Below are 9,051 nucleotides of genomic sequence, written 5' to 3'. Positions count from 1 at the left end.
AGAGCTGGAAAAGGTAAAAATAAATTTCCCAACTGGGAAAACACCCTTGCAAGTCAGGGCAACCATTCAGAAACTATGGAAATTTCAGACTTTTAGGCACCTGACTTGCAAAGTAATATTTTACTGGAAACACCTGCCGACGTGTTCTTTAAAAAGAGACTCGTATTCATGTTGTTTCCACAATCCAACTCAAGGTCAGATGAACACACAGTGGTCTACAGAACAATTTCCTAATGCGGAAATTAGGACCATCCCAGGAGCATGTGACAACAGCGTCGGGGCTCTACATCTCGCTCACTTGCACGAGAGTTTCCAAATAGTAAGCAGAAACATCTTTAACCACTTCTGCACTGTAATTTACTTTTTACTATTCCTGCTAAATGATGCCATGACCCAGAACAAATATCACATAGTGCACAAATGGGGGACACCATATATTTTGGTCGAAGGATCAGTTTCTCAGCTGGGCTCTGCCAATCTTTAAAAAATGCACACGTGCCGTGCGAGTAATGAGTTGTGTGTGTGTCAGTGTGCGTCCGTACTTTTGTTACTGACATGCCCTTCTTAAGCTTTTCATTAGCTAGCTCACAAGTGTTCAAAAGGGCGTGGCAGGGACAATTGTCAGAGACAGCACGCCGCTGTGATGACTATCACTCGAGGTCATACATACCGTACAACTTGAGCTTCTGTGACTGATTGCATCTGAGCCTTTGTATATGCTCTTTGTTTGCTTGCACGCACATTTGCTTTGTTGAGTTTGCTACATGTAAATGTATGTGTTTGGGTGTCTGCATGCATTTATTTTTTTCCCCATTTGACATGTTGGGCACGCAGCTGCAAGGTACAGGGTTTGGCTCATATCCGGTGCTCAGACAGCACTAGAAGGAGGGTTGTTTCATAGTTTGGATGTGCAAGGAGTGATGTCGTTTTTCCCTGCGCTCCTCCCACACTAGTGTATTTAGGGGTTTTAAACATGAATTTCTAACAGGCAAAAGGTAATTATTGTATATATAGACAGGCACTGGTAATAAGGGCTGTTCTGGTGGGGCATCCAGGGCTGATCAAGACATGCCAGTACTGGTGTCATTTACAGACACCCCCCCCACCCTCATTCCCAGTTATTTCATGCTACACATTAGTTACAGCATAAGGAGGGAAACACATTCTGCAGTTGAGCAATGGTTTCATTCAAACACAATAGACAGAACCACAGACATGCCAGACTATTTTAAGGGCTCAGAGGAAAGAGAAAAAAAAAAGGGGGGGGGGGGGGGGATCAAGGAACTACCATTTATGAACAAAAGAGCGACAAATTAAACATGCTTATTGTTTCTGCATGCATATAGGACAGCACTACCTGACTAGATTTGTTTACATGTCATTGTAGATGAGCTGACCAAAGCCAAAGTGGCTGATTCATCCCCCCCCCCATCTCTAGGGGGGTGAAAGTAGAATGAAGTTTAGGAGTTTCAGAGCAGAGGGTGTTCAAAGACAGCAAAGCTTTTCTCTGCACCGTTTCTCTGCAATGGCCTCAGTGGAGAAAATGGCCCACAAACACACAGCTGTTTCTAATCGGTAACTCAGCACCGATGGCTGACCTACATTCTGGTGCTTGCACATCTTTGAACCCGTGGCCCTGCCAGACTCAGCCATGGGGGGAAGGTAGAGGGAGAAAAACAAGAGGGGGGAGACACTGGAGTTAAGAGGGGTAAAAGAAACAGGAGTGAGAGAGAGGCAGAATTCAGCTATAGGTTTAACAGGTTGCATGGCATGTCAGACACCAGACTTGTGTAAGCACTTTCAAATCTTTTCATTGCTGCTCCAAGTATATGTGCACATCTTTGGACACATGCTCATATATGCTCATAGAAACTGACGGAGTTTCTCTGAATCGCAGAAAAAGAGAGAGAGAGAGAGTCAGTGGAATTGGGTTTGTTGTATGGGAGAAAAAAAAGAGAGGAAAGAAGGGAAGGGGGGGGGGGGGGGCGTTGTGCAGCAAAAAGGCTGCAAAAACAAAAACCGTTAACTTTAACATTTACACACACTCTGCTTTGGAGAGAGGAAGGAACTGGAAGTGGGTCACTGTGTCTCAGGACTCCAGAAGAGAGGAAAAAAGAAAAATAGAGAGCAGGGGAGAAGAGAAAACTGAGAGACAGAGAGAGTCAGTGGAGGCCAGCTAAGAATCCAAAGGACTCAAATGTGCAGCAACAAATCCACACAAGGAGCAGAAAGAGGGCAAAACCAGATAAAACATGACTCAAGCAATGTGGTAAGAAAAAACAACACAAAAGCTAAAAATAAAAAGGTGTTTGCAAAAGTATTTCTCACAAGCATTTCTTTCACATTGTGGCACTCAAAGCAGGTGTGGCATAAAAAAAATGAGTGCAAGTGGAAAAGAGGCTTCATGTTACAGTATCACACAGTTCTTTTTTATGCATACCATATTGACAGTTTCTCACCAGAAAACAGTTTGTTCTTGTCCCCAGAAACTGCAGCGATGCAGGCTGCAGATGCTTGTGTGCTGCAGCAGCGTGGTGCCTATCAAAGTGTGGCTGCAGTAGTTGGACTGTAATTAGTCAGCCCTCCACTGTCAGCAAAAAAAAAAAAGAAGAAAAAAAAAGCATTCACATGGGGAAAGCAGACACATTGCAGACATGCACTAGGAACTGGCTTTTCTACTTGTGTGAAGTTTCCTCTGCTAACTGGGTTACAGGAGTCAGTAGGGTGTCCGAGTTTGGTTCACTTGTTGTGCTCCTGTTATGCTCGTATGGTCCTCTGGGTTCCTCTTGTTTTGGAGCCAGGCTGAAACAAAAGCCTTGTGTCAGCAGCAGAAGCGGCACTAAACACTGAAAGTCACCACGGTCCTGCAGAGGGAGGGGTGGCGGAGGAACTGCATTAATATGGGGGAACCTTGTTTGTTGTTTATTCTTGTTTTTTTTAAAAACTCAACTATTTCATTTTGTGGTTTTCCCCCTTATTATCTGACCCCAATGTTTTACTTCCCCTCAAATCGGATTTTGCAGAATAATCTATATACATCTATTTCTAGTCCTGTCCCAGGCCAAAGATGACCTTTCTGTGAATGTGATCCTCGTTTCACTTTGATCTGTTTTTCTCTTGCTCGACTGAACAGACAAGTGTTCTTTACATCACCGATGTGCACACAATTACAAGTAAACTCAAATTTAAAACAAGTGTTAATGCCAAATGAAGTATAAACTGAAACCCATATTACTGCTCACACTGTACGTATGTACATTTGTTGCTGTCGTATTAACATGATCAAAACCTCCATGGCTGAGGTACAGAAGCAAAACGCCATGAGCTTATTTCATGATGTAGGTGGCTCAGTAGGTTATCTTTTTAAGCCTGCAGCAAACAAAACTAATTCAGTGGATTATGATACGCTGCTCTGCTATGCAGCTGCACACTTCAGACTGCAGAGGTAACCCGATCAAGTCTTCTCATATGATGTTTTGGTTGTCTCACTCAACACTACGACAATCATGTTTGATAGCATGCCCCTTGTATGTGTATGTGTCAAGGTGTCTACTACCCTCATTAAGTTAACTATGGTTGAATTACCAGGACTTGTCATGGAGCTCTGTCTGGCCTGTGGTTCCACTGTGTATGTGTGTGTGCATGCATGCATGTGTGTATGTGCATGCGCTCAAGGAGGTGTCTGTCAGTTCAATCTACTGTCAACGAGAGGAACAGAGTACGAGTATGAGTGCTAAACAGCCTGTCAGTCACATGCCCCCCCCCCCGTGTTTGTTCCAGCATTAGAGAGAGATGAATCATGTTTTCCCTCAGACTGCCTACAATTAAACAATAATTTCATCAGAAAATACAAAGAAAGTGGCGTGGAGAAAAATCTAATGCTTCAGGGAAGCATTTTCCCCAAACAGCTCCTCAATTCACAGCACCAAGGTGTGGCCTTTTCAAGAAACAGTCATTTCAACTCTCAAATCTCAAAGAAATACAATACTGCAAACCGAATGTCAATGACAATGAGAGTGTAAAAGCCCTCAATCCCATTGTGTGTGTGCGTGTGTGAATATTGACCAGTATTGAGTTTTTGTATGTTGGTGAAGGGTTGTGCTGCTGCAGAACATAATGACAAATGTTTGCTCCCGGATTAGAGTTGTGATCCTTTACAAACATCAGAGGAACACTTTTCTGTGTGTGTCTCTGTGTAGTTGTTTGACAGCTGAAGTATATTAGCACAGGAACAGCTGATTTACAGTGGCTCTAATAACACACTGCCATCATACTTCAAACAAAGAGCCCAAAGACGCTGATCCAGTGACTCTTGTGTTTCTTAACCAGGGACAGCTGGAGGAGGATCTTTCAAAGGCCTCATGCTAAATGTCATGTATCACCACCAACCGACTGATGAGACAAGAAATTAGAAATTGCCCAAGGGCTGCTTGTAGAAACAGCAAATAAATTTTAAAGTGCCTTAATGTATTGAGTCTTGCAATTGATATAAAATGAATTAAGCATTGAGAAATTCTTCAATCTTAAAATCAGAGCAGGCAACAAAACAAAACTGTCAAATCTGGATACAGACCAAATCCATACAGAAACTACATCATTAAAACCACCTGCCTATTGTTGTCTTGGTCCTCCTCATGCTGCCATCCATGCAATGGTCTCTGGCACTATGACGTCAGCCTTCCATCTTTTGGGTGCTGTGGCTTTGTGTTACATGGACTTTAGTTCACTTACAAAAACCCTTACGATTTGTTCCAAAAGAGTGTTTTACATAAACAAATTCATTGATTAACATGTCTAGGAGGGCTTTGGAAATAGACAGCCATACACTATGATCACTATAATAAGAATATAGTTGAGTGTCCTACGTGCAGCTCAGTGTTTTGGTGATTAACAAGAAGGTCCTGGGGTGAATCCACTGGCCAGCTGAGGCCTTTCTGTGTGGAGTTTGCATGCTCACCTCATGTGTCTCTAAGTTCTCTCCTGGTACTCTGGCTTTCTCCCACAGTCCAAAGGAATGCATGTTTGGTTAATTTTGTTTTTCTAAATTGGCCGTGGGTGTAACTATGAGCATGTAGGTTCTTCTTAGACAAATTTTAAGGGGCATGAACACATAGCCATCGTTTGTGCACAGGACTGAGCTTCGACCTTTGCAAGTGACCTCTCCACCGAGCCGAATGAAGATTTAAATTGAGCGCAGTGGGTTGACAGTTCTGTCTGCTATCAGGCAAACACTGGATTAGTTATTTTCTCCAATATATTCACTTAAAAGTTTATTACATTTTTTAAACTCTGACTGGTCCTTTAAAATATACCATACCAGACAATAGATCAAATAAAAAATATCTCAAAGTCAATAAATCCCCTTCAGATCAGCTGATTTGAAATATATCAATCTAGGACTATGCCGCACAATATTCATGGCGCATTTAAAAATCACCAAAAAAAAAGAGGCTGCTGACTCAAACAGAGACAATCAATTTGATGTTACAGTGCTGAATTTTATCAATGATTTTAATCTGCAGAGCTCTCATTAGACGTCTGAGTGAATTAAGAACCTGTGGTTTTTGCATGCTTTAAAATAGCAGGTCAAACTCAGGGAAACAACAGGGCCTTTAGAAACCAGTAAAGCATCGCAAGGACACCTGTGGGTTAGTAGCTTTCTCAAAAGTCAAGCATATGCATACGATTAAAGGAGATTGCATGAAGAAAAAAAGGCAAACAAAGTTAACATTTGTCATGCAGTGCTCCTTCACTACTTGGAAATATGGCTGATACTAATGCTAAGCGTATGGAATTTCGCTCTCCCCTTCAGGGGCCCATCAGGGACCCACTGTGCACTGTGCTGTCATTTACAGTGGCATTTTTAAATGTCACATGACCACGAGACACAGGATGTGAATTGACAGTGTGGTGTGTGCAGACAGATGCATGCTGTTTTTGCAGTGCTAGACCACTTTGCATTTCCTGGCATTAGCAAATTATTAAGCTTTGGTGACGTCTTCCTTTGGGCTTTCTGTTGGAGATTTATAGAGAAAGGGGAAGTTACACCACTTGTGCCTTTTCCCGGTCTGTTGTCTGCCGTGACACCGGTGCTGAGCCCTACGAGCACCTAGCGTTTGATAGGTTTAAAAATGACAGCACGCATAGCTACAGGAAACGGTCTTCACAGTAATATAATCGTTTTATTGATAACTGTGTCAAAGTCTGCAATATGAACTCAAGTTTAGTCTCCATCTGCGCTTAATCACAGACATAAGCTGTCCTTTTATTGTATTATTATCCTATTTGCTTTACACGTCTGTGGAACTACAATTGATTCAGATATAAGATGGGTGAAAATCTATATTTATTTTTTTATATTTCATATCTGAATCGTTTAAAAAGGAATGCTGCTTTCATAGAAATTAAGAGTCAAATGCACTTGATTAACTTACAATCAGCAAGTGTGACTACCTTTGTAATAGCAAAGGTTTTGACAGTCTGCTGGTCTGGACCATTCAGGTGCCAAAATATTCTCAGGAGTGGACGTCCAAGCAAAGGTTTGATCGTGCTATGCTCAGAGAAACTCCAGAAAACCCCCGATGTGATATCTCAGACTCTTAACATTTACCATGCTAGCTGAGGCCTGTAAAGTTCATGACAGCACAATTAGAAAAAGACTGAACAGTTTCTAGAAGAAAGCCATTTCTCTCTACAAAAGAACATGGCAGCATGTCTTAGGTTTGCAAAGTTGCATCTTCTAGAAATCTTGATCAGTGTCCTTTGGACATAATGCACAGCTCCATGTTTGGTGAAAAAGCAAACAAAGCATATGAGCACAAACATAACATGTCATCTATTAAGCATGGCGGTGGAAGGGTGATGATTTGGGCTTCCTGGAAAACAGAAAACAAGTAACTCTTAAATTATGCCTGTAGAAAAATGATTTGCTGGATCTGGATGCCAGCCTTATTCTGACATATATGCATGTATGTTGCTTTGTGCAGTACCTACTTCCCCTCTCAGAATTTAAAGAGAAAACACTCTGACGTGAGACTGTGAGGAAGAAGAGGAAGACATGTGCTGCATGGTCACGTCTCAGACAGTTAGCGTGAAATTTATGTAACCTGGAAATTTCATGAGCTACAGAGAAGTTACAAAGCAATTAGCCAGAGTAATTATTACATAGAACACCAACCTCACTGTGGAAATACACAAAATATGAAATTAGTTTCATTTTGAGTTTCCTCTAAATCATATTGCACAGTTTGACTCACAAATCAGTCGAGGGATGTAAAAGTTTACAATGAAGTGTGCGAATTCTAAACAGAAACTGGACCGTTTCTTGTATGCAAAAGCATATTGTTTTTTATGCATGTGTGTATGTGTGCGTGTGGGCATTCATGTGCATAAAATGGAGTGGAGGAAGTGTATTTTTGTCACAAACAAGCTGACCAATCGTCTTCTCTTTAGTGCTCTGTAAATTACAGTAAACCTGGGTCCAGTGCCACAGTTTAGCTGGTATGAGGCGACAGTATAAAAAGAAGGAAGGAAAGAAATTATTTGTCTTGGCTCGTGTGTGCGGAGCTGCAAACATTTTCAAACTTTGCATACTCACCAAAACTGAGAAATGTTACAGTTCATTTGTGACACCATCTCAACACGTGTGCCTTTACAAATAAAGTAGATAACACACCCTTATAATGAGTGCAACCTATAATCCATGCTAATTAACTGGGTTTACCTTAGAAAGATGAATCAAAACCAGTGTGTAAGCTCTAAAATGTGCATTACACAGTGAGGGATTTCAACCACAGGTGTGAAACGTGGAGAAAACTATAGGTGTGGCAACAAAAGCAGCTTAGAGAGTCTTTTTTTAACCTTTTGTTTCAAGGGTTTTAAACACACCTACTGAAGAGAACATAAGGAGAGGCTGTGCGTCACAATGAATAAGAGACAAAAAAAGACTAAATGACTTCCTTAACTACAAATGTATACATCTGTAACTACCCTCGTTTTGCTCACTTTGAGCTTAAGTGTTGTTTTCCACAACAGGTCATTGAACCCTGAAGGGGGGGGAAAAAAGCCTCCAAAAGCAAAAGCATGTTGTCTGCTGCCCTCTTGTGGTGGACTGCTGGCTATGTTTCTACCCACGTTGGGTCTGGCAGCACAGTTGATGAAAGGATTTGGAATTTGGGTTTTAGGACAGAATACGCATTAAGTCATACAAACCAATAGAAAAACAAAACAAAAATGCTGACAAATGCGATAAAAAAAATTAGATGATTTCTATTTAACAATTTTGGTCACTTTTCCTCACAACCACTGACACCAAAAACGGGTGGATGCAACAACAAATTAATTGAAACACTGCCTAAGCAGTGAAAATAGTAACAACTTGGACAAAGTTACCATGTAACAAACCAAAGGCGTAACGTCTGACTGATGGAGGAGCCAAAGTGTAGTTAAGCTAACGTGAACACGCCTAATCCCCTGACCTCTGACTTTGGTTGTCAGTGAAGACATTACAATAACAAAAAGGCATAAATTCCATATCTGAAATTCATTTTCAAAAGACAGCATATAACAAATTCAGTATTGATCCTTTCAGCGCTTCAAAGAAAGTAAAGTTCAAAAATATTTGATTCAATTGTTGAACTTTACTGGAAAAATTGCAATTTTTTCCAATTGTTCTGGCCTTTTGTATTCAGCTAATTTCAAGCTTTCCATGTTCATTCTTCTTCTTCTATCTATTGCTTGTACAGTTTCCATGCTGCTCCACTTCAAGGCTAAAGCTGTACACAGATATCTGCTTCGGGGCCTAGAACTGACTTGTTACGCCCCTGTAACAAACACAGCATAAACGAACAACAACATAAAGCACAACAATTTTTAAATTTACTTACTTTACGTGGTTGCCTGCGCGCGCGCATACCTGAAAAAACAACAACATTAAAATTAATAAATAAATCGATCTATCAATCAATGTCACCGTCCTTCAGCAGCGGTCGTTTCCGCTCGTGCTGCACGCCAGCAGCCTCCTCGTGGCAACAGGGGGCATTCTGATTGGCT

The 9,051-nt window shown here is 41.3% G+C and overlaps 1 long non-coding RNA gene across 1 annotated transcript; it reads right to left on the bottom strand.

Annotated features, from left to right (window-relative positions):
• Positions 1-2,484: 2,484 nt before the first annotated feature.
• Positions 2,485-8,983, bottom strand: LOC113023306 (uncharacterized). The gene is made up of 3 exons (XR_003272537.1): positions 8,886-8,983; positions 2,680-2,802; positions 2,485-2,587 (listed from the first exon to the last, which is right to left on the bottom strand). It is a non-coding gene; the product is annotated as an uncharacterized LOC113023306 (long non-coding RNA).
• Positions 8,984-9,051: the final 68 nt, after the last annotated feature.

The sequence above is a fragment of the Astatotilapia calliptera genome, chromosome 6 (genome assembly GCF_900246225.1).
Source record: "Astatotilapia calliptera chromosome 6, fAstCal1.2, whole genome shotgun sequence".
NCBI lineage: Eukaryota > Metazoa > Chordata > Actinopteri > Cichliformes > Cichlidae > Astatotilapia > Astatotilapia calliptera.
The sequence above is the reverse complement of the archived record's forward strand: the minus strand, read 5'-3'. Positions and strand labels throughout refer to the sequence as shown.